The sequence below is a fragment of the Lampetra planeri genome, chromosome 44 (genome assembly GCF_965212315.1).
Source record: "Lampetra planeri chromosome 44, kcLamPlan1.2.h2, whole genome shotgun sequence".
Classification (NCBI taxonomy): domain Eukaryota; kingdom Metazoa; phylum Chordata; class Hyperoartia; order Petromyzontiformes; family Petromyzontidae; genus Lampetra; species Lampetra planeri.
The window spans coordinates 6,248,635-6,275,556 of NC_136150.1; the positions used below are offsets into that span (position 1 = coordinate 6,248,635).

The following is a 26,922-nucleotide window of genomic DNA, read 5'->3' on the forward strand; positions in this document are numbered from 1 at the left end:
TTTAGAAGCGACCTGGCTAACAAAAGTGGCTTATATCACGTGGAAATATATAGCAACCAGATACTCTGAACACATGTTTATGAATGTGAATTGAAAAATAAAAATAAATTGTTTCGTTTGGCATACTATTATTTTTATCCATTCCAAAAAATTGGGTTAGATCGTGTAAATATGAATGTGTACTTAAAGTTAACCACCACCCGACACAGCCAATTAGAAAGGTTTGCCATGGAAACAAAACGTGACAATTAGTCACTACTTCAGCACACGGATGTATCCGAGAGAAAACCGACAACGTTTACAATTCGGTTACCGTGACGTTTTCCGTGGCGATTACAACAACCAGCTTCATCAGGTGACAGCAATGTAACGGCGTCTTAATTCTTTACCACCCAAGCAACATTTTTTTTAATGTTGACCTCGCAAGCGAAGCAGAGTACAGCTTGGTCAATACTTGGATGGTTGATCATCGGGGTCTTGGCTCGCCATGCGTTGGCGTTGCATTGTAGCTGCGAAATGACAAAAAGCTCGATTTAAAGCTTTCGTGACTGCAAGGATTCATCTTCTTGGTTCTTTCGGTAAAGTCACGTAGAATGGAAATAATAAAATAACAAAAATAAAACATAATAAAATAATATAATAAAATAATATAATATCTTATATTTGTTATGTTTTATTTTATATATAATAAAAGAATATTATATATTTCATTATGTTTAATTTTTATTACTTTATTATTTCCATTCTACGTGACTTTACCGAAAGAACCAAGAAGATGACCAGAAACTGGCGGAGTGAGCGCTGCCCTGTCGCACGCATGCGTGGTGGGTTCTCTCTCTCCCCTTGTCAAAGACTCGAGGGTGACACTGGCCAAACATCCTGATGCAGCGGTGGTGGCGGGCACCCCACCTGAAAACGAGTCTCGAGGACTCTGGCCAAGTCTTCAGCGGGTAAATAATCGAAGTTATAACCGTTCATTTACTTCTCAAGTTGTCACACTTGTGTCCATTATTGGCCGCTTCTTCAATTTCATTTGGCGCCGGTGTTCTGCACGTGCCGTGTCAACAAAAGCTCTCAACATTAACGCATTGTAATTACTCACCCCTATGCCTGTTTTGTATTGAGCGTTGTACATTTTTACGTATTTAATTAAGATGTTCATATTGTACTCGCGTTGATGTACATTTGTATTATTTTATATATGTTCATTGTATTCGAGGTGATCTTTGCGCACGACTAATAAAACCATCCACCGTTGCTCTTTTCAGCAAGAGGCCCCTTACATGCAAAATGCCTCTCTGAACAACGCTGGCGATTACTCCGGGGCAAAATTTTTATCTTGGCGACGTGTGCTCATAATCGTTACTCCCCCCACCCCCTTCCCATAAAAAGGGCTTGGGAATGCATTTTCACATTTTAGCAAGCGTCTTCATTTCACGGCGCACAACGGGAAGTTACATGTGGGTCCACGAGCCTAAGTGGTCAGCAATGTGCGGCGCCATTAGCCCACCAAAAAGTGACTTCTAAGCTTTTCTTGTAGATGGGGCCCTTGACAAAGCTTAGGTCTTCCCAGCAGGAGACAGCACATGCAGGAAATATGACATATGAGCAAATTGTGGGCCATTAAAAAAAGAAGAGGCTACAAACGAGAAGCGTTTTTTTGGCCTTGTGACGGAGAAACGCAAGATGCGCCAGGCGTGTGCTGCATTGATACATCGATTAATATCGATCCCCAAGGCTCACGATGAATGTACCTAACAGCGTTTGTAGAAATCAATGGTTTTCGTGTGTATGCCAATATCAGCCATCTCCGATTGAAGCAATGGAAATAAACTCCAGGGTATGATTGGATGAATTAACAAAGAGGGCTACGATGTCTGGCTCAAGATGAATAGGAACAAAATATGCAATCTTTCGCCAATGATGTTATGACTTGTACTTGACATCTGTGTCAGATTACGCGAACTATACAATGCCACTGTGTGTAGTGCACCTTCCTCTGCCGGACACGGCTTAAAACAATAAACTTGACTCGTGAACAGAGGCGGCAATGTATTTTTACTTCAGCACCACCAGCGTGTTGCAGAGCAACCGGCAGACATTTACTAATTAGGCACTGGTACGATTTGGATAGATCGTCAACATACCAATAAAAATGGGCATGGCACTTCACCTAACAACTTTACTCCATTAGATAGAGGAGGGCTTACAACACACATTGGTAATGAATCCAGACCCGAAAAAAATCTACTCCGAATCATGAGCAAAACAACCATCGTTTTCGAACAGAGCACTAAGCACGACCTTCGCACCTCCGATTAGCACAGTTGGCTATGTATGGTGCGAAAGAAGTTCAACATACAGACAGTCTTCGGCTTACGAACACCCACACTGATGAACCAGTTTCCATAATTTTTTGTTACTTTTTAACTTCGACTTCAGACGCGAACTTTGACTTGCAATTTGAACCGCGGTACTATTCTGTTCAGTTGAGCTGATCCTCCACGAGATGTAATGACTCAGCCTCGTACGGTAGATTACCGTGTTCCGACTTACGAACAGGTCTCAGGAACGAGTGGATGACTGCTTGAACATACATACAAACACAACGTAACACGGCAAACCCTTAATATCCGCGGGAAATGGACTGTGACGTATGGCCATGAGAGATATGGCATTGGCTTGTACAGGCCTTCATCCGGCAGTGGATTGGCCAGGGCTGGTGAAAATGATACGCGCATTGTTACATCTAGACCAGTGGAACAAATAAGAAAAGATGCAAATGATACCAATAAGACAAAACAGAACCAATGATCGAATCAAATGACAGGCCTAAAAAAGTACACTACTGACGATGCGCTCCCCAAATTTCACCAGGCTCACTGTTCATGAACTCTTGGAAGTGCTTGCACAAAGGATAGTAACATCTCATCCTGTGTTCTTGGAATCTAATGGAAAACCCACCTCCAAGCTACAACCTGCTGTGGGATTTGAGGCCACAGTCTCAAAAGTGTTTCGTCTCAGTACATCACTACACATAGTAATACTTCCCTGCTTTACAGAGTCACCTTTTTCAGACCTTTACAAAACCACGTCCCATATCAATTTAGTTGTTGCTTTAGAAAGAATTTCACACGCGTTCAGAAATATTATCACCTCGGGAGATTTTTTTTTTCTCTCTCACCGATTTGATAAAACCACCCTCAGTGCTCAACTTTAAGAACCCCCCCCCACCGCTGAGATCCTGGATTCAATCCAGGTGTAATGTGAGGATATATCCGGCTCGCTGACGTATCACAACTCGTCATGATGATTGGCTCTGCCGGTCCTGGTCTATAGCCAATGGGGGGAAGCCTAGGGGCCTGGCCCTGACGTAATGGAAAGGTGACAGCTGTAAGTAGAGGATTGGTTCTGCTGGCTTTGGCCACAACCAATGGGGAGATGAGTCAGGGGCGTGAGCGGGGCTCCGGGTTGCCACGTGGCAGTGCGTCTCTCTCTATCTATCCCTCTCACGCTGCCTGTCAGCAGCGTGAAGGAAAGCTGTAATGCAAGTTGAATAAAAGACCGGATTCCAGAAGTCGCCTCAACGACCTTTATTACACAGGCAAGGGGCTATTGATATGAAATAACCCATTGAGATCGCTTGCAGAGGCACTGCTACCCTTGGTGCATTAGACAACGGCCCACGGAAGTGGACATCAGGGAGTCACCTCTTGACATCCCTTCAAGTGATGCTCCTACTGTTGTGGAGTGACTCATGCAGCCAGCTATGGCTGCAGAGTTTTGGTGGTACATGTTGTTTACGTCGTTTATTGTGAAAATTCGGTCACAGTTCCTATGATCACTGTTTCATTGCTTTTATGGCTTTATTTTGGTGATTTTCGAAGTTTTTTGGTTTGGCCATGTTTGTTTGTTGTAGTACAGAGTTAGACTGATGGCCTTAATCTAAGTTGTCTTGTGGTTATTGTTGTTTGACTTGCATCCCACTGGGATTTTTGCACACAGCGTTGGTGTACGGTGCTTTTTCTGCAATATTTTACTGTCTTTTCTTGGATTTTCTGTTTGCACATAGTCACTTTAAGATATTTTCTTTTTCATGTTTTAGTTTTTTGTTTGTTGCGGTTGCACCCGATTCAAGAGCCAAATGGCTCACAGGGCTATACCTAATAAATGAACTTTGAACTTTTAAGTGACACGGTGCACAAAGTAGAGGGCAGTACGTTCTCACCTACTCTGCCTGTGTGTATGTATGTATGTTGAATGTCTTTCGCACTGCACGTAGCCGTAGCCTACCGTGGTAATCGGAGGTACGAGGGTAATGCTCGTCGCAAGGTGGAGCTGGAATTTAGGCAAATTTAAATGCAGGACCAAATTTAATGTGACGTTTTTTTTTTAAGCGACCGGTTACCATTCTAAGACCATACACTCACCACATTCAGTCTTAGAACAGTAACCAGTTTTTAGAAATAACTAAAGCAAGCCAAATGTTGCCTCCAGATCAACTGTTGCAAAACAATACACCAGGAGACAATAAAATAATAAAACATAAAACATAATAAAATAATTGTTACGACGTTTCGGCCACAACGCAGGCAGCCGTCCTCAGGTGAAGAACAGGTCTGTCGGAAAGACAGCGTCCGACAGACCTGTTCTTCACCTGAGGACGGCTGCCTGCGTTGTGGCCGAAACGTCGTGAGAATTATTTTATTATGTAGTATTTTTATTATTTTATTATTTCCCTTCTACATGACTTTACCGAAAGAACCAAGAAGATGAATCCCTGCAGTCACGAAAGCTTTAAGTCGAAATGTAATACACCAGGAGACAAATGTCTACTTTGGGGTTTTTTGTGGAACCCTTTACACTCTGCTTCACCCCAGCTGTGATCCCTGGGCAGTGAACAAATAAACAAACAAACACATGAGCTCGGCAAAACTCAAAAGCTTCATAACGCCCCAGGAGTTCTCAATTGAAGCTGAAAGCAAGTCGGCCTTTAGTTTTTAAATTCTAAGCCGTGAATAACATCTTGCAAAAGTTGTGAAGAAAATGAACTCTAAACTAAGATTAATTTTTAATGTGTATTTGTAGGGGGTGCCACGGTGGCTAGGAGATGTTAACTCCCTCGCCTGGTATACAGTAGGACGTGGGTTCGATCCCGACCCTGATGCCTGCTGCTGCATATTTGGAGTTTGCGTGTTCTCCCCATGGTTGTGTAGATTTTTCTCCGGGGTTTTTCCCTCCACATTTGGAAACATGCGTTTAGAGTATTTGGCTGCTATAAATTTCCACATGATAAGCCACTTCATTGAGATATTATTTGCGGCCAGGTCGCTTCTGAAAAAAGAGCTGTATAGCTCAGTGGGCCTTACCTGGTAACATAAAATAAAAACTAATTAAATATAGTTTTGTAGTTTGTCTCATTGGCTTTCAAATTAATTCATAAAACACGATGTCAATATTGATTTCACTGTTATTATTGTCAGTGCAGTATGACAAAAACTTCAACACATTCCAAAAATGTGATGTGCCACTCATAGTTATCATGGCAGGACAACATAATGATGACATTGTTCTGGGTTTTATTTAGTTTATTATTATTACTGGGTTATTAGCGAGCTCGCAATCACTTCAATTTGAGCTGGCTTTGAGGAATCCATCCCCAGCAACAACAATTAACCACCACCAAAGATGAAAATGGATAGGCATTGAACCTGGGTCCACAAGTAATGTGGTAGAGTGTGTTAAGCAGTGTGTAAATAGTTACACACAAATAGGACAAAGGCTGGATAAACTGTTCTAGTAAGTGCTGTTTGTAAAAGCCTCATTTGGCTGGCAAAGCTCACAGTATATATGGGACAGGCAGAACTACCCAGCTGTGTTTGCCTCCTCCAGGTCCGATGTTGACACTCGCATTGAATGCTCAATCTACACTAAATCAACGTTTGGACAGAAATCGCCCAGGTTGCCGAGATCATATCGTATGGCAGGGCTAACCATGATGTCAACGCTGCTAATATCGTTCACACGTCGGCAAAAAAACAACTCCACCGTGGAGCCACAAAAACCTACTTTTGTTTGGCAAGTTACATTGCGGATCACTTATTAAAGACGGGCATGGCGTATAAGGGGCCGTCCATAAATGACGTCACACGGCGTCACAAAAAGTCAGACCCCCCCCCTCAAATATGACGTCACAAAGCTCTGCACCCCCCCCCCCAAAAAAAAATAAAACATGCTTCAAATCGCTTTAAACTATTGTCATTGTAGTGCGTATTTAATGTGGCACATTTATTAAAAAGTCTATTTTATTAAGTAGAACGTGTTGTCTATATTTATTTGAAGTTGTGCATTTTGATGTGACGTCACATTTCTTAACCCCCCCCCTCCTCGTCACACATTGTCGAAAATGTCTGACCCTCCCCCCCAGGTGCGTGACGTCATTTATGAACGGCCCCTAAGGGGGGTGGGGGTATGGCAAGCGCCGTGCCCGATTGCCTTTGTCTCCCTCACGGCGATGTTTACACACCGTACCAAGTACTCATTTGAGGCCGAGTCGATCTAGGGGAGGCCCAGCACTGGTTCAGATCATAATCGTCAATGGTGACCGTGAGTGGGAATCAAACGTAGGTTTTCTGGGGTTCGTGGTGCAGCGCAGTGGCACCAACTGCTACACTGACGCTCCCCACACACAAATCACACGAAGATTGGCTACGAAAAATATTCCACTGGAAAAATCTTAGGTGTTATCTTGAGCTTCAAAGGGCTTTCTTGAAAATGTATGTATTTGGTTGCCACAATCTTCACTTAAAGCTTTCGTGACTGCAGGAATTCATATTCGTAGGGTCTTTCAGTAAAGTCACGTAGATTGGTACGTATTAATACAATTAAAATTAACGAAAAACTATGTCGTTTCGATCACAACACAAGCGAGCGTCATCAGGACATCAGGACGATCGCTTGTGTTGTGATCAAAACGTCGTTGTTTTTGTTCATTTTTTTGTATTAATTTTAACCCATCTACGTGACTTTACCGAAAGACCCAAAGAATATGGTTACCACAATGTAAGCTGAACAAGCCCCCTGGCTGTTTGGCCATATGGTGGAGCAATTCCAATTCAACACTGGGCCAACGCTCCGTTTATCTATATTTTTTGATGACGAGAACATAATTAACGGGTCACTTCATTACAAAACTGAAGGTCGCACCGCTCGCTGAACAATTATTCATAGGAATGAACGTTTTCTCTTAACAGAGAAACATCCACAAATGAATCATTAATTCGTATTCATGCCACATTGCCTTGCAAGGATATTTTAAGAAGTGTACAATAGGCTCACAAGTAATTACGTAAAATACACCAAGTATGAAAATGAAATTACATAATTACAAGTTTTATCCTCTTTATAGCTGCAGTGTTTCACGATAAACATTAAGACCATTTAGCACGCCACATATATACGCACGGTCGTGCTGTAATGCTGGACTACTATATATATGTATATGCCTATATTATTGCACGTGTTTCTGTGCAGACAATTCATTATTCATCATTCTATCCCCATGCCAGCTGTAATATTATTTGGCTGCTTTAATTCAGGTGCCTAATCATCATTACGTTTAACACCACACAAAGGTGCGCTGCTCACAAAGAGCAGGGAGCCGTGAATCCCGTCATGCCTTGCGCATTCCTGTCTTGTGAGACCAACCAGTGCCTCTTCTCAGCCTTGTCTAAACCACCAGCTCGACAGAGCTGAACTTGTGGCCGTATCATTGTTTTGGGAAAACGACTCAATGAGGAGTCGAGATGTGGCAACCCCAGCCGGCGGCTGCCTTTATGCCTCTGGGGCCGCACATATGAAGGGGGCGTTATGTTTCTGTCATCATTTTACAGGAATTTTTGGATTTCAATTAATCACTGTGTTGGAAACCTGGGCTGCAGCGGGACAGAAGATGGCAGTACAGCAATGGATTCTCGAACATATCTGTGCAGAACTTCGAGTGTCACCACCTCAACTGCGTAGATTTTGTCACCGATAATCTGGATGACTGTAGATTTTTTTAATTTAGTTTTCATCCCACCATACCAAACATCCCAGTCCAGAAGCATCTTTGACAAAGTCTTCAGAATAATTGTAGGCTTCTCTGAGATAAAAAAAATGGCGTGACCGCTATTAATTCCGTAGTTACAATAGGCATTCGAAATGTATTGCTTCAGAAGGATGCTGCATCTAAACTGGACCCTGAATTCCTCTTGATATGCAAATTATTTTGTCTAGGCGCTCTTCTTCCCACCTCCCCCCCTCTAACCCAGCTTAAATATACGCTCCAAGCTTGGTGGTGTTTCATTCTTCGCCTGAGGACGGCTGCTCGCGTTGTGGCCGAAACGTCGTGAGAATTGTTGTATTATGTTTTATTTTTATTATTTTATTACTTCCCTTCTACGTGACTTTACCGAAAGAACCAAGAAGATGAATCCCTGCAATCACGAAAGCTTTAAATCGAAATTGGACCCAATAAGTGACCAATGTAGAAGTAGGAAATCAGGTTGCACATCGAAGAAGACCTGATGATGCAGGCAGTGATAAGAAGGAAACTGGCACTATTTGGATAAACGTGTAGCATGGATCACAACAGGAAAATTCTAAAGTGTCCTGTTCGGGGAAAAATGGAAGTAACCGGAACGAGAGGAAGACCTAACAGAGAATGGCTTGATGACGACGATGACGATGTAGAGATTGGTGCCAGAAAGATGTGGCACTACTTGAGCAGACATTGGCTCAGGACAGAGGAGAGTGGAAACAAATGGCAACATGTGCAGTGGACACCTACGGGGCGATCTGCCCATGGACTGTGATGAAGATGAGTTACAATAACTTGCTGTGCCCTGCTCAATTCCACATGGCTTAATTGCGCTCGCAACATCTCGAACGCTTCTCTATTTCCTGACCTTTGTCTAATGGACCCCGAACAAAAGTGCCACGTATTAAAGCTCCTGAGTATGGTTTTAAAATTTTACGTAAAGCTGGGTCGTTTTTCTTTTTGCCGTTCACATAATAGATTTTCATATTCTAAATCGACCACTGACAGTCATACGTGCTTTAGGTCAACATTAAATCACGAGGCACAACACAAATTCCTAGCAGAGACCCTTTCTGGAAAGTACATCTTCGCCCCGTAAGAAGAACATCCATCCCAGAGGTAACTGCTCCGGCAGATTAAGTGTACTACTTACACAGCCATTAAATGAAGGTCACTAATCCTGCAGTGCACTCTGTTCATTATTAGACTAACGCGTAGTTACATTCATACAATGCAAGAGCTAAAAGGTATACCCAATGCCGCCGTCTTTATCTGCTACGGACAGACAGAGGCGCCGCTCCCGTACGTGGCATTTAGATGACTTTTCCACACAGATTAAGAGAGCTGACAATGCCTTTTGGCCCTCACACACCACGGGAATGTGGATATTTCCACCACAGGCTTTAGACGACCAGTGTAGAAAGCTGCCCCAGCGTTCCTTTGACAGGGAAACACTGCTGATTTTGTGCGCCACAAAATTTATCTCGCAAGATCCGACAGTGTCTGTCCAATCCTCGCCGAGCTGCATTGACTTCCGGTTGCCGAACTAATACATTATAAGGTCGCACTCATTGCACCACACAAAGTGCTTGCCACAAGTGAACCACGATACCTCGCTGATCTCATAAAGGAGCATAAACCATCACGCGAACTCCGGTCATCCTCGCAGCAGATTTTGGAAAGCCACCGAACAAAAACGGTCACTGCTTCGCGCGCTTTTAGATGCAGCCGTTTGATATTAGTAAGCCACTAGAGCTATGCACTTTTAAATCTAGATTGAAAACTCATTTCTTTAGAACTGCTTTTTGCGTTTAGTTTCTTGTCCTTCCCGCACTCCTCCAATCAACATAGTTGGCTACGTACGGTGTGAAAGAAGTTCAACTAATAAAACTAAACTAGACAACACACATACACCCAAGTCACAACTCAAAACAAACCTCGACACGCTAGCCTGCACACAACAACGAACTCGTACCGTGTAGAATTGTTTTTTTTCAATGTTGAATGATGCAATGGCGCTTTACGTGGCAGATTTGTGACAGGAAAGTGCCACGTGTTAACCAAAAATAAACCGGCTGCACTCCCTTGTCAATCCACTCCTCATGAAGGCCTCCCTATTACTGTCTGTTGTGGGGTTTGTTGGAGCATGCTTCACCACACTCGTCAGTGTAGGTTGGTGAAGGGGGGGGGGGTAGGATGATTGGGGGGGGGGGCAGTACCAGTTCATATATCACCCGCCACTGATGTTGACCTATCGACCATGGCAGGGCACTAACCACTCTGCCACCGCACCTCTGATTAACACGGTTGGCTACGTACGGTGTGAAAAAAGTTCAACATACATACTGTACATACATACCGCTCCACTCTGGACAACGATGTGTAATGAATAAAAGGAACATGCCTACATTTTCAATTGTGGTACCTTGACTAATAATGGAACCTTGAAGTTATGATTCGTCAGCTGAGTGTCTTATCATATGTACACCATTAAAGCTCTATATACTCCGTATACAATTTCAGTTTAAAAAAAAGCCACTGTTTTTATGTGAACATCAATTCTACCGCAGACATTGTAGTCGTGGCAAAAAAGTGTAACGAAAAAATGTCATCAGCATTTGTCAAACAGGTCATGTGTGCGTAATCTTGGGGTCAGACAGCTTTATTTCACCCTAACCTTCACCTCCAGTGTGAATGTAACACCGACCAGCTGTAATGATAACGTAAAAGGTATCAACGACAAGAAGGTGCAGCCCTGCAAATTCTTTCTGAAGTCACTGCTCATGGAAAGGGCCTCTCCAAGCTGATTTAAGCTGTGCAATTAACGTCCATGACAATGTTATAATTGGCAGCTGAAACAGCTGCGAATGTCATTCCGCGCAACTGAAGCATCGTCCACAGATTACAGGTCCGTAATGCACCATATAGTGGATCGTTTTTTTTTTTTTAACCACCAATACATTTTCAGTGTTTAGGCAACTGCATGCAAAAAAGAAGTAAACATGTCCAACGGTTCACTGAGCCGAGAATAACTGGAGATTAATTATCAAGTAGTCACGTCTCTTCGCTTGACAAACCGGGTGATGGGTGACCACCACTTCTGTCTGGCTAGCTCTGATGGGGGGAGGGGGTGGTGGGTAGGTGGCGGTGGGAGCCCCAGTGCAGTAAATACCGTCCCGGGTTTCTCATTTCTGGTGACCATGACCAGTTCAAGAGCTCGGCCATTTGCACAGGCCTACGACGGGCCTATCAATCGGGGTGGCGTTGTTCACAGCGTGCTGTGCTAAGAGACAAAGGGGGCGATTCGAGTCCGTGCCGCGGAGACTTTAGCGTTGTGCTACTCTCCTCGACAAAGGCAAGAATGCAGAAAACACAAGAAGCTTGCAGGTCAAGTTCTGTATATTTGCAATGGATATGTGACTGACTGAAATATCTAATTTCACAGGTTACAGCTCGTTTGTTATGCCTCCTTGCAAGTGATCTTTAGAGGCCTTCATCAATCCTTTGTTGATGGGCTCCACCGCACCTCATGAGTAATTGGATTTTAGTTTCCCATTAAGATATTTGTTCGAATAATCATTCTGGCTCTTATTGATTAAGTTTGATGGGTAATGTCATATTGGTTTGTAGGTCTGTATTGTTTTCGTTTTGTTTTGTGTTATTTGATGCTTTGTGTTTTACCTGTATGCGATTTTGAAATTGAACTTATCATGTAAGCCAGGACACCCTTGCGAATGAGACCTTGTCCCATGTTATCTACTATTCGAAGAGGGATTTTGCCCCCAACTGACCCCATTCACCACCACCACCACCACTGTGGGGCCTAGACAGAGAGAAACGGAGCCTAAAGAAGAAGTAGGAAAGCCCCTGAAAAGGAAAGGCGAGGGGGGCGGAAACAGGAAACGACAGGGGGGGGCCTAGTCAGGAAGGAATGGGGCCCAAGGAGTAAGAGGGCAGGGCATAAAGAGGAAGCAGGCAAGGCCTGAGGCAGTATTTTTCACTAATTTTCAGAGGGGAAGGGGGGGGCACTTTCGCCGATAAGACATCATCAGTGTGAGGGCCGCCACACATTTGAAACCGTTGGGGGGTTTGTTACAGTAGCACGATGATGATGGGGGGGGCGGGGGGTGGGGGGTGTTTTCACTCGTTGTGTACTGTCGGGGAGGGTCGCACGTTTGGGGCCGCACTAAAGGCCACCAGGGGCCGCCAGTGACCCGCGGGTCCTTGCAATGAAGAGCACCGACCGAAGGAGTAAGGGGCAGGGCCGATAAAGGTCGAACTTCCCCGTTGATTCAAGGTCACGAAAGCGTAGAATCAAATGGGTGCAGGAGACAGGCAGCGGCATACCCTTTTTCGCTGCATGCGGTCACACACCAACTGGTCGATATGGGTTGTTTTTGAAAGTGTATGGACATGGCACTGCCGTCTGTAAATGATACCATGTAGGCTTTCGCGACAAATATCTTCCGCGACGAAAATTATTTACGCGATCTAACCCAAAAACCTCTATTGTGGAAAACGATGCCATGCGATGATAATCATAATACTGAATTTAAAATGCTAATAGTATCCCACAACGCTGTACATTAATTACATATAAGGACCAAATCCCATATACAGCCACTACGGATAGGTAATACATAGCAGCTTTTAACAAAAATAGCTGCTATGTATTACCTATTAGCTACGAATAGTTAACTATTCATATAGCAATTTAAAACTGTTCATCATAAAAACTATTTTAAAATGTAGATCTTAGCAGGCCCCATGGTGTAAACGAGTGGCAGTCTGCAACTATGCCCTATGAAAAAGGGACATGGCCCAAAACGCCACCTATTGTATAGTTTTACTTTTGAGGCCACGGTGTTATTGACATGTGTATTGAGTTGTTGCGTTATTAAAATAATTGTTAAGTTATTTTCAGGTCATTTAAAAAACAAACATGTGACTTGAGATTGAGAATCACACAGCGGCCTGCTCTTTCAAACGTTACAAAAAATATAGTTTTTACAATCCATTAGTTTATCGTGGAACGAGTACCCTTAACAATTGGTAAAGTAACCAAATATTTATTAATGTGTGGCTTTACTGTGGAGGGAACATTTTCGGTAATTCACCACAAGAATTAGAGCTGTAGTAATTGCACCGTCAGCTCCATACAAACTGGACCGCTGTTGATTGTGCTGACTCCCAAGGCTATCCATCCACCCTGCACAGTAATTGTCACCAAAGGAATTCAATCAAGACCCTTGTTGAGAACAGGTACGATGTCAATGGGATAAAATTGAATATTTACAAAATCCTGTAGTATAGACGAGTTCTTTTTTATATATATAATTTACACAGCATTTGTTATACAGCTTAAATCCAATACATCACGATCCAATAAACTAAACTATACAATAAAACAAATTTCAGGTTAGGCCGACTGAGATATAGAGCTTTTTTCAAAAGCGACCTGGCACAAATGATCGCTCAAGGAAGTGGCTTTTCATCACGTGGAAATGTATAATAGGCAAATACGCTAATCGCATGTTTCTAAATGTGGAGGAAAAAACCAGAGGACCCGGAGAAAAATCCATGCGAACACAGGGAGAGAGACATGCAAACTCCAAACATACAGCCGGCATCAGGGTTGGAATCGAACCCACGACCTCCTGTATACCAGGTGAGGTAAATAACATCTCCACGGGGAGAGAGAGAGAGAGACTCCAAATATACATCAGCAGGCATGGTCAGGGTCCGGGATCAAACCCACGCACTCCTGTACACCAGGCAAGGTAGTTAACATCTCCTAGCCACCTGCATATCCCTGCAATTAGGGGATCATTCGCAGTTCGTAACCACTTCACGGATGTCAAACCGTGAGCAGTAGAAGTAGACCGGTACAATGTGGGGCTGCTGGAGAGGAGGTGCAGGGAAAATATACGATGGTGATGAATAAAAAAATTAACCCGTAAAAACAAAGTTTTTCACTATAAATCCTTTATATGCGTGGCGGCTAGAGTCCTCTCGTCCTCTGGCTTGAGATGGCTGCCACCTATGGGTCAGATGATTGCCTGCCACCATTGGATCACGGGAGGTGGGTTAAAAAACGACCGAAAGATTTGCACGGTCGTAAGCGTGCAAGCAAGCAAGCAAGTGAACTTAATATAAAGGATTTAAAAATAAAATAAAAATAAAATATTCATCAGAGCAGACTGGCTGTGCTAATTGTGATATGAACCTTATGGCGGGACCCCGGGGTCCTATAAGCCCCCGGCTCTCGCATAAACTGCGTTGCGACGTAATTTCATGTCTGTTGAAGGCGAACGATACGGCAATCTATTCATCTCGACGAGCTCTACACGATGCACTAAATCAAAGTTTTGCTTGTTCAGCTCTTCTGCGCATTCGTCCTCGCTGCTCGTGGACGACATGACAAGAGAATGATTCGTGCCAGGCGGGTCACGGCGTTCGCGTGCCCGGTAGGACGGAGTCGCCAAAAATAAATACATTTATTACCATTTTGACTTCCGTTTATTCGGGACCGCCATAAGGTTCATTTGTAAAGTCTAAAATTATTTCGTTTTTTTTTTTGGGGATATCAATTTTAAAAAAAAAGTTCTTTAAACAGTCATGCTGTGTTCAACTGAAAATCGTAACCTCCACAAATCTGCTAGTTTAATCGCGGATTGATTTAGCCGCTAGTTACCTACCTGCATTTCCCCTGTGATTCGTGATAACGGAATCACGCGGCCGATTCCGCCCGTAATCCGTGGCGCAACACGAAGGCACGAATCTGATTCCGCAGAATGTAAGTCTGACCTCTGCTGTGATGCCCCGTGGATTGTAATATCCATGACTTGGTCCTCCCCCATCACCGTCGATATTTTAGATATCTGCTGTAATCCCACGTTTAATACTAACTTGCCTGGGGCACCAAGTTTCAATGTCCAGAACTGGTTCAGAGATTAGGACTTTGACTTACATACATACACTGATCTCTACTGTAATTGTGAACTATTGCAATAGCTGCTGTATTCTTGTTTAACAATACGCTGCTTCATCTCAGACCATTCTATTGCCTTTAATAAATAGATAACGTTGGTCTAGCACACTGAAAGTGCAATTACAGCTCAAAAGAACACACATCCGTGAAGTGCCGACCACTCTGCTTCTAATCTTGTCCACAATGTGATAGCGATACACAGCTAAAGACCCATGATGAATTGGCCTAACCAGTATCGGGTTATTGTGGTCATAAAACTGCATGATGCATAGACCTTTTTTTTTCGGTGTGCCCTTAATAACGCAGCAGGCAAAGGTGCACGCACAATCACGGACCCGTTTCGAAGCCAACTTGAAATGCAGCTGATCATCGATTATCCGGCGAGCTATTATCTGGCTTCCAACATCATCCGGCGGTTCCGGGTCAATCCGGTGAAACTGGCAAATCCGTTGCCAAGGCTGCAACCAGTCCGGCGATAGGCACCTTGTGCGTGACAAACAAAAAGTAGCTATGCTTGATTTCAGTGCACATTATACAATACATACGACAATTTAAACAATGAAAATACAGCACTATATACATTTTTCATCAACTAATAACTACAGTAATAAAAACAGGAAATACACAGTGTGATCCGGCGAAAAGTGCGTGTAATTCATCAGTCCGGTGATCGTCAAACACATGTCGTTGAAACAAGAGCGTGGCAGTACTAAGTACATCACCTCATGCAGAGTCTTCGAAATTGGAGTGGTAAGTATGATACAGTAAATACGGTAAAACGTTTTACACTGGGATATTTATATGTCTGTTTATGCTAATTTCATTGAGTAAACACGTTTAAAACACACACACAAACACATACACAACACCTAAAAACGTAATGTTATGCAAGAATATCACAGTTGCCGAGCACGTAAACAACTTGCCCAAAGTGCGAACGGGAGCAGCCACAAACAGCACTATGAAAGTTGCCATGAGAATCAACGTGCTTCTTTTATTGGAACAAAACAATCTAAAGAACTCGGGGGGGGGGGGCGGGGGGGATAAAGACATTAGGAGGGCTTTACAAAGTCGAGAAATTGAGCCATTCGAATATATAAATGTGTGCATGTTGAACTTCTCTCGCACCATATGTGGCCAACAGTGCCCATCGGAGGTGCGGTGGAAGGACAAACAACCAAACACAAAAAGCAGAGATGAGTTCTAAAGAGACGAGTTTTCAATCTAGATGATTTAAAAAAAGTGCATAGCTCCAGTGGCTTCTTCATATCGGGAGAACGTTCCAGACGGCTGCATCATCAACATCACCACCATCACCAACATCCCCCACTTCCTCATCATGAAGGTACCTCCTCACCATCACCATCATGTATGTATGTATGTTTAACTGCCTTCGCACCGCACGTAGCCAACCGTGCTAATCGGAGGTGCGGGAAAATGACAGAGCTCAAGGTGCACGACGGGCATCACTTAATTAGGCCGTGCCATGCGCCCGTATTTGGGAGACAGGTTCATGCATGCTGTATAGGCATGCGTGCGGACGCGTGGCTACGAATAAGATGCAGGCGATGAATCCGAGATGGACACCGATACTTTTGCTTCAGGATTGCTCGCACACGCGCGTGTGCGCTTGAAGCCAGCTCAGAGCTCTTTGCCGTGCCGTGCCCGTGCTAGCGGTGAGATGAATGGGATTTAATTGGGGCTGTCGTGTGCACTGGGGCAGGACAGACGATTTCCACATCGGAAGGCAATAGGCTCTACGAACCTCGTAAAAACACAAGAAGAAACACAAGAAAACAACAAGCAGGGACCTGAAACGCTTGCCAACGCCTGACGATGCCGGGTGGTGGAGGGTGCATTAATGCCCACAGGATCTAACCCAACATGAAACCGATTAAAATAAAACATTTTTTTTTCACATCATTCACTTGTGACCATTAAAGCAATCAACTACAGAATTCAACAGAGCAATTTCTCTTCTTGACATTGCATTGGTTTAAATGCATCGCAGGGTGTTCCCACATAGCAGAGACCCCCCCCACGCCCCCGTTACAGATATAGACCAAAATACGAATAAATCCCACACAGGAGCATATGCCCATTAGCACGCGTACACGGAGCTGAGAGAAATCCTTTACGGAGACGTGAGCCGGTAATTATCAATTGGTCGGCAGAATGCATCAGGAATGAAATAAAAAGGCTGGGTCAGCAGCCAGGAAGGTCATACCGTAAATAAGGTGAAGATAAATGGGCAGCACGCTCACCATCGGCGCTGCCATAGCTCGATGGGATTGTCAGAACATGCCTCGCGCGCTCTCAGTACAAGTGGAACCTGGACCTTGTAGACACATCGGTTGGATTTTCTTATCACGTGGCTGTAAAGCGTGCCAATGGAAGAAGAAAAAAAAAAGCTGCCAATATTTTTTTTTAAATTTGCATTTACTTGCATGTATGTAGAATTAATTTCGCACCGTACGTAGCCAATAGTGTTGTTTTTACAGCAATATTATGTCGTGCCTAAAGTTGCAGTTAAATGAAATTCATGATTTATTTCCGTCTCATTGTGTTTTACTTTGTTGCACTTTACATGGTTCTGGTCATTGCTCATTGACATTTGATTCTAAGTCTCGACACTAACTGCTTCCTCTTTACTTCCACATAGACAAAGATCCCCCGTATATCCTTTAAGAGACTGTTGGGGCAAGTGCTGTTAGTGAGCACATATGAAGACCGGGATGTCGCACCTATGACGGGGTGGACGTTATGATCAGCACCACAACCACCGCCTTTGTCTCCCCAGTGCTCGTGTTTACACACCGTCTCAGTACTCATTTAAGGCTGAGTCGACCTAGGGACAGCCCATAACGGGTTTACATATTCTTCAATGATGTTGGTTGTAGCCAGGATTCGGACCCAGGTCAACAGGTTTGTAGCGCAGTGCCGCTAACCACCACACGATCGTTATAGACAAAGACAAAGATCCCCCGTATATAGCCTTAACAGACTGTAGGGGCAAGTGCTGTTAGCGAGCACCTATAAAGGCCGGCACGGCACACGAGGGAGGGGGTGGGCCAACACCACGCCCGGCCGCCTTTGTCTCCCTAGTGGCGATGTTTACACATCGCACCAGGTACTCATTTGAGGCTGAGTCGACCTAGGGGAGGCCCCGTACCGGTTCAGATAATCGTCGCTGTTGTTGGCCATGAGCAGGACGCGAACCCGGGTCACTGGGTTCGTAGCCCTAACCGCTGCACCACCGCTCCCCCACTATCGTTATATACCCACACACACACAATATCACACACACGCAAATACACAAACGTATGCAGACAAAAGCTGGGAAATTCCTTGGAGCATTTCCATTTAGTTTACTTAACGAGTACACACAGTAACCTCTGTGTTGTCAGTAAACACAAGCTATGCTTGGCTTTAATCTCATAATCTACAGAGAAAACACAAAAAAATTAATGCATTTCAAATTGTAGCGCATTGATTTCCCTTATCTGCTTATGAATAAATCAAAGTCCAATGCTTCCTCACACTTTGCAGGAATAACCAGAAAACATCTGATTTGATTTCACGATTTACAACGCCAGAGAAATTAATGTAAATATGAATAAAGGTGCTGCAAATGTAATTCATAAACTAATAATACCGTATGTATAGAGGGATAATATGCAGTATATACACTTTTTAACAAATGCATATATATGTTTGCACACAATCATGCTTATTTCAGGATTGTATTTTTTAAAGTTATGCAGCACTCATTCATGGCTATTAATCACTCCATATGAATCACTCTCTTTGTTTACATTCTGCGAGTTGTCTATATTCTGTGCTCGTGAAATCTCCACACTATTCATCCGGTACGCTCAGTATACAATAAAACTCTTTATCAACCAAAAATAAAACTACACGCTAAATCGAACACCCGAGAAACTTGCTTAAGAACAAACGCAGTAATGCGCAACACATTTTTTTTTCATAAGAAAAAACAAACGGGCTTATGAACCATGGTTCTGGTTTACTGATCCAATGGTCTGTGCCTCAGGGCAAAGAAGTGGCTGCCGAACGACCTCATCTTTTTCCCTGGAGAATGTGTGACCCCGTTGAATGTCTCGTCGGAAAAAAACCGATTCTGCCACGCTTGGCTCTCTTGGCTTTTGGAAGCTGTAACGGTTGACTTTATGCGGATTGTACAGTCACGGGGCGTAATGACACATCAGGGCGTATCATTGTAGACTTGGATGTACAAACGAACGGGATATGCATTGTTGTTCGTGAAAATAATAATAATTTAAACTTGTAATGCACCGCCGCCGCACGGCATTCGCTCGCTCTTGAAGAGACAGAGAAGGACGACTCAGAGGCGCGAGGAGGAATCGCAGTCGAGCAGCGAGCCGGCGCTACCAACGGCTGCCCAAGCTCTGTGATCCTCTAAATATCAAGGTGTAATCGGCCAATCAATGAGCGTTAGTACACGTCTGGCGGGAAATCAGAGCACCCAGAGAAACACCCATGCGTGCGATGAGGGCACTCTATCCTGTTCAGATTGAACAGATGGAGATTAGTCCACGCTTGCTGTGCTGCCTTCTCCTGGAAAGCCGGGGTTTATGGCACAGCGACGCCCGCTGTAAAGGAGTTTCATAACGTTCGTGTGATCCACCATCCCTCGCTGCCTCCACGATGCTGGATTACAGCGCGTGTGCCACCATCAACCAGGATAGTGAAAGTATTAAAAGTTCGCAAACATTACAAAAAACACGTTCCAGCTTGAATTTGACCCGTGACCCCGTCGTGCGTAAGGAACCGACCACGCTCCATCATGCTGCACAAACCTGGAGCGGTCCCCATTTTCACTGGCGATCTGGAGCCATTGGTGGAAATTGCAAATTCCTACAGTGAGGGACAATGTGTATTGGATGAGCATTCTTGGTATCCCACAAATGTTACTCGGTTTATTGACACCGGAGAGAATGAAAGCCGAGTCAACATCTGACTAAACTCCACTAGTTTTTTTTTCCATTGTACTCCGGTATAGCATTACAGAGACAACAAGAGTAGGACTGTGCTTTTATTTGTTATTACTCGTTCAGGAATTCCCCACCTTACTCTGTTTTCAGGTGGGTTTGCTCCAATGGCGTATTTGCCACTTCCAATTGACTCGAACACAATTTGTTATTCTAACCCCATTCATCAACATCGTGAGACAATGTTCGGATTGCATCCACTTCACTCTGCTGCAACAACAAAGAAAACACATGCCAGCGCATATTTCCGCGCGGGGAACTTGCTACTGCATCGACTCGCGCTTTTAACCCACGTGTGGCGGAGAGGGCACCACTAAAGCGACAGGCTCTCTCGCGGTGCCTTGCAGCCACCCTGGGAGAAGAGGGCTGCGCTGCCTGATGCGGCAAGAGCCGAGCAGCACTGGGACTGGATGAGCCAACCCAAGGCAACAACAAAACACCGTGAGCCCCCCCGCCCTCCCCCCCCCCCAGGGGTAACGTAGTTGGACCCTGGCACTGAAGGAGACCACCAGGGGACAGCCAAGTCTTGACTCTCTCGAAGTTTTATCTCACAAGCGAGCCACGTCTTTCCATGCCTTGCTCCCATTGGCCACTGGAGAACTCAGCCCCTCCCCCCCAGCCCACCCACCCCCCCACGCTTACAGGTACAGGGACTCCTCTACTTGCGAACATTCGACCGATAAATTTTCAGAGTTACGAACAAACCTGTCCGCATGTCCAGTTCAACTGCTGCACAATAGGTGGCATCTACATCTGCAGAACATGAATAACCAGTGGCATCTACATCTACAGGAGATTATACAACTTGTAAAGCCATCCCCCGTGTTTAGTGTACATGCCGTACAACATGTTTGGAATCGAAAGGAGTAAAGTTGGACTTAAGAACAAATCGACTTACGAACAGACCACTGGAACCCAATTCGTTCGTAAGTAGAGCAGTCCCTGTAATCCAAATGACCTCACCGATGACATCTGGTTCAGGTCCTCCAATAGCCACTAAAAAAAGTCTCGTACACCACTAGAGCCACAGCCAGAATTTCAAAGCGAAAGTTAATGTTGTTGAGGAGGAAATGGTTTGTTTGCTCAGTCGAAGGAATTCGCTAAAGCACTGAATCTTGAGCAATCCTCAAAGTCAAAGCTATATGGGGAGGTCAATGTGCTACAAGTGGGGATAACCCTTACAATGGTATGCTGAATCACAGTTCCACTTACTATGTAAACTTTAAACATGTTGAGGTATGCCGATCTAAAAAGAGCTTTTGGCTCAAATATATAACATAAAAACCCAGGACACGTCAATGAAATCTATGGACTTTACAAATTCGCTCAACATATCTCCGCACGCGAGATTTTCTGAATCTATAATGGGTCGTATTCAGAAGAAAGTCAGCACTGAAAGAACCGTGCCATGTCACATTCTCCTATTGTGCATCGGACAGTCACCATCTTCCTTTTGTGCAAAACCAACGTCACTGTCAATGCATTGAGCAAAAATAAATCACTTGTTTATCACGAGCATTCTGCAGAGGGCATGGATTTTTTATTTACTCGCGTCGCAAGGGTCTCCAGTGTTTCAGCAACACGCGGGGTGTTATTGTAAAAAAAAAAAAATCACGTGCCAAGAAGCAGCAATTGCAATCGAGTCGGCAATTTCGCTGCCACGGCAGATAATGGCAGTCCGTCTCACCGAATGACGCAGCAGGCCCCGGGGATTGCTCCTCCACCACGAGGTCCAAACTTTCTGCGGACGCAGTGGTGTCTGACGGTTTCACAGCTCCTTCGCCTCCTGTCCGCCTCGGGTCCAGCTTCGACGAAGCAGCTGTGGCTCCGCTCCTGACGGCGCAAAAGCAGGACATTCCATTACCGCCCGGCGCTCGAGACAAATCCTAGGGGGCGAGGGCAACCGGAGCTCGACCGGAGCGAGGGCAGCTTGCTTATCGCCGCTGCAGCGAGGAGCAAACATTTAATTGCAATTAAGGAAGCTTCGTACTTGTAGCAAATCTGCTGTGAGATTTCAGAAACGGAACGAGTCAGTTGCCCATCGAAATTAAACAAAAAAAAGGTATTGGCGATGCTGCTGCTGCTGCTGCATTGGCAGTGATGCGCACAAGCACAAAACAAGAACAATACTTGCATTCGTCAATAACACTGCCCCAAACGAAATGAGTATATAATTATTAACGTTTTGGGTAATGGCCATGCCTTATGAAAAAGTTCCATCGTATTTTCTTTTTACTTCAAGGCCACACGTTGTCATTGGGGGATGTGTTAATTTGTTTTCGTGATATTTGCCAACAATTACGTTGGTGTTCCATCGAGTTGTTCTCGGTTACGCAAAACCATCTTTGGCTCCATCAATTTCCAAACAGCTCACCGTCATCACGTGATGATGATATACAAGAGAGCCCCCCTCTCGCATCGTGGTCACGTGACGCCATGAGAATGAACGCCTCGGTTGAATTAACACGTTGAGAAGCAAGGATTTAGTTAATTTTTAAATCGGCGATACCACGAAAATAAAAAATAGCAAATTGAAACAGCGAACGCTTGTTAATCTAGTCAAAAACATAAACAAACACCTCGACACCATCGTCAATAACACTGTGGCCTTAAGAGGAAAGAAAGTCGCTCATCGATTATCCGGCGGCTTCGGGGGGGGGGAAGGGGGCACCAGAGTTTCAAAAACGTCAGATAATCACCAATCATCATTATTTAAAATAGCTTTTTTTTGCACATTCTTGCATACCATTATGTTTTAGGTGTTGTGTAAAAAAACATTTTTTTTTTAATGTGTTTGCCATATGAAATTGGCATAAATAAACGGGCAAAATAGTAAAAAATATAACATGCGACGCATCAATCAATGCCCCAAATGGCCCTCCTTATGGAAAAGGAGGGCAATTCCCCAAAAGTCGCCTAATATATTGCTTGTTATATTTAAGGCAGCGTCACCGATGGTGTTCTGTCTATGTCCGTTGGTGCCTGTGCACCACCGCACAAGCAGGAGCATCCGTCGCGTCAAGCAAATCGTTTTCTTAGCATTATATTTCGCTCTGACTGTCTTGAAGCTTCAAAACAACTTTATCAAACGCCTAGTCACAGGTCTACAGCACAGCACTAAAAAAATGTTTTTATGCATAACGTACAGTATTTGCGTGTTGCGGTATGCATCACTTGACGGTCACAGCTAATAATGACACTTGTTTCACAGCAAACAATTGCATATCTGAATATATATCTTATCTAATTACGTTTAGTAAAGCACGTGGTGGGGGGGGATGCATTTACGTAGAGTATATACGTAACTGTGACAGCACGCAATAGGCTACTTTGTGAAGAATGAAGCCCACAGTATGAAAAATAAGAATAGGTTTTACCCTTTCTGGCAATACAACAGGTATTAAGAGAAGTTTAAACACCAAATAGAGACCTTTTGCAAGGAATCAAGTCTGCATTAACCGCACGTACTTGCGGTGAGAACATGCAAGCAAACACGCTCTGATAATTATATATGGCATTGTCTTTGAAACTGATTGGCCTACACCAGAGACAGCCTTCTTTATGGCCTAGTTTCTCACCAGTGTCAGACCAGAGAACGCCGACAGGCGAACAGGACAAAGAGACAATGCCACACGTATCAGAGGAATTGTAGCAAGGGGGTGAACAACTAAATGTCCCATAAAGGTCCCCATGAAAAGGCCACAGTGTATATAACCTCAAACCACAAACCCCACTGCAAGTTTTTCTTGTTCAAAGCCATTAAACACGCGGGTTTTGCCCGGCCAAAATCAAGTCGCACATTTCCAGAACATCATTTCACAACACACTTAAGGATTCAATCGCAAAAAACAATCACAGCGTTCCATTCCGTACGTCCGCGTTAGCCTGCAAGGCCAGACATATTTAGTCGCCAAATCTGTCCCGACGCACAATTACCTTAAGATGGCAATCGACCCAACAAAGACAAAGATTCCCCATATAGCCGTAACAGACTGTTGGGGCAAGTCCTGTTAGCGAGCACCTATGAAGGCTGGCACGGCGCACGAGGGGTGCGGATGGCCAGCACCACGCTCGGCCGCCTTTGTCTCCCGAGTGGCGATGTTCACACACCGCACCAGGTACTCATTTCAGGCTGAGCCGACCTAGGGGAGGCCCAGGACCTGTTCAGATAATCGTCACTGGTGTTGGCAGTGAGTAGCGACTGAACCCGGGTCGCCAGGTTCGTAGCGCAGCGCACTACCCGCTACACTACCGCTCCCCACACTCGACCCAACACACAACACAACAGCAACGGCCAATTCATTCACGACAAAGCAAGGGTGGCACAGGCGGGTTTTTTACAATCGGGTTTAATTGTCTTTTTATATTAAACCCGATCATCTGAGATTGGGAGAAATCCGGTTTAATTGGTTCTAATTGCAGAACCGCACTTTGCCAACTTCTCAACGATGGGCTTCATCCATTCCAAGCGAAGGAACTCACTGGCGGTGCCCACGATTGTGGAGGAGAAGCTCGTGTTCATCAAGACCAACCTGCCCGCCGCATTCTACGACTACCCCGTGCCCGACGGCCCCGAGTACGATAGCAGTAGCACCGACGAGGAAGCAGCCTAAGCCTTGGATCAGAGTTTCGTATTCTTTAAACCAGGTTTTAATTCTCCGAAATCGGGTTTAATTGTATTAAAGAAAAAACCCGATGCCTGCCGCTGGAAAAATCGGGTTTTTTCCACCCATGCGACAAAGCGAGCGCCAAGGAACAGCCTTCCTCACTTCACACTTGGCAGAGCGTACGACTTTCCGACATTCCCAATTTCCAGACATTTAACATCTAGTAATTAAACTCTCTGCCACTCTGCGGCGGGCGTGACTTACGTGCATTTCAGCAAAATGACAAATTATATACTCTTACGGTACCCCCCTCGGCGCTGCAGTCGCCTTCCAACATTCCATTTCATTATTTCAAGCTCTCCTCTCATCCCCCCCACCCTCTCCCGCCATCTACTGAAGCCCGCTGCATTGTCATGCAAAATGCTGGAAAGAATTTTATGGTCTCAGCATTTAGCCATCTGCTCCACTCCCATGTCCAGCCTGTGTTACTAAGTGTTTCCTTATAAAGTCTTCTGGACAGATGGAGCGGGGTTTTTTTTTTGTTTTTGCCCCAGGATATGAACGTCTTCACGCACCGCATCTCTAAATGATTTGTAATGAAAAGGCAGCCAGCCACAGAGCTTCCAAAAAGACATTAGTTCAAACATTTGCTTTACCAGCAGGGGCAAAGGAAATACGTTTTTTTTTTCTTCTTAATTACAGTCTTCAGAAAAATGTCACTACCGTGTCTGATATTCCTGTGCCTTGTCTTTGTTACCACTTCACAGTAGCTTCTTTGGGTGGAAGCAGTTGGTGGCATAGTTGTTATTGCACTGATCGGATGTGGCACGAGACTCGAGGAGAAATAGACTGATGTGGTACAGAAGAACGTGGAGCTGAGTGGACTTGTTGATGCCTGGTACCAGCAGTGTCAAGATCGGCCTCTGGAGGAGTAGGCTCGTGAAGGACGCTACTGAGCAGTTGGAGGCAGTCACCCTCCCAACAAGGAGCGGGATGCCGAGCGGGATGCCGAGCGGCTAAAATGCAGCAAGTTGGCACAGTGGGGAGCACAGGTGGTGCATCTGCCAGTAGTCAGCTCAGTCAGTCAACCCATGGCACCTGGGTCTGTCCCCTGACCTCCTGTCAGCAGCGAGCCTTCGACACTTCACTTGGCTTCAAAGTGCAACAAGCATGGCTCAAACGCCGTGTTGACGTGACCGTCACTTAGTCGCGGATGACAGTTGTTGTTGTAATGCACTGACCAAGGGTAACTTCAGCTTCAAATGATATCTGAACTGGTCCTGTCAACCCACCCTTCCGCCCGCCTTCCCCCCAAACCTCCAAATAACCTTGACCAGAGTGGTAAAGTATGGTAAAAAATAAAGCGTGGGGAAGGCCTTCAGCCATGGGTAGGCAAAGGGCTGTGAAGAATTATTACATTTTATTGTTTTGGTCTTGTGAAAAGTACAAGTTTCATGATATATCATGCCAAAGCAACATTGTTGAATGCTCGCTGCAATATGTTTGAGCTACTCAGTGTAAAATGCCAAGCAATACATCTTTATCTGCGAAACAGATTTGTTTTGCTCGGCGTCAGACGAGTTGTTGACGACTAAATATCTGCTGGGAAACGATTCTATTATTTGCTTTAGTATAACCACGTTTGTCAACGTATGGCTTAGCCCAATAACATTGCTGTGTTGGTTTTGAACGCGTGTAAGGGCGGTAAAGGTGCAGCCCTACAATTGCGTGATCACGACACTGCTGGCGGAAAGCCCTGAAAGCGCTTTAACATCTCGCACCCAAAGCCATTTGCGCTGCACTACCCTTTAAACAAATCCCTTCCCCGTGTATTCGTTATGACCCAAATGTAAAATACTGTATTCCGCTGTTGGTGTCGAGAATTTATTGGCGAACATCTCAGGAAGTTTATTATCCGAATAAATTACCCGTCGAGCAATAACGGCTCTGGTTCAACGGTTGACTCGCTCAGCAGACGGACATGGCAGCAAGAGTTCATAAACAAGATATGAAAAAATGTGAAAGTAAATAAAACCAAATGATCTTACGAAACAATTACGTACATATGTATTTTTCGACCTGAATGACGTCTCTTTAAACGAGTTACAGAGATGGCCGAGTCTGGACAATGGACTGTCAACACTGGTCCATTTTCGCTTGACAGTATTTCTAAGAAGATGTAAAGATGACCCGCTTGCATTCATTCCAACT

At 44.6% G+C, this 26,922-nt stretch overlaps 1 protein-coding gene across 1 annotated transcript in view; it reads right to left on the reverse strand.

Moving 5' to 3' along the window:
* LOC144732883 (membrane-associated guanylate kinase, WW and PDZ domain-containing protein 1-like) overlaps positions 1-26,922 on the reverse strand; it is a 315,269-nt gene that overhangs the window by 217,622 nt on the left and 70,725 nt on the right. The window contains exon 2 of the mRNA XM_078614546.1: positions 21,792-21,937. The gene's annotated coding sequence lies outside the window, so the exon portion shown is untranslated. The remainder of the gene's footprint in view (positions 1-21,791; positions 21,938-26,922) is intronic.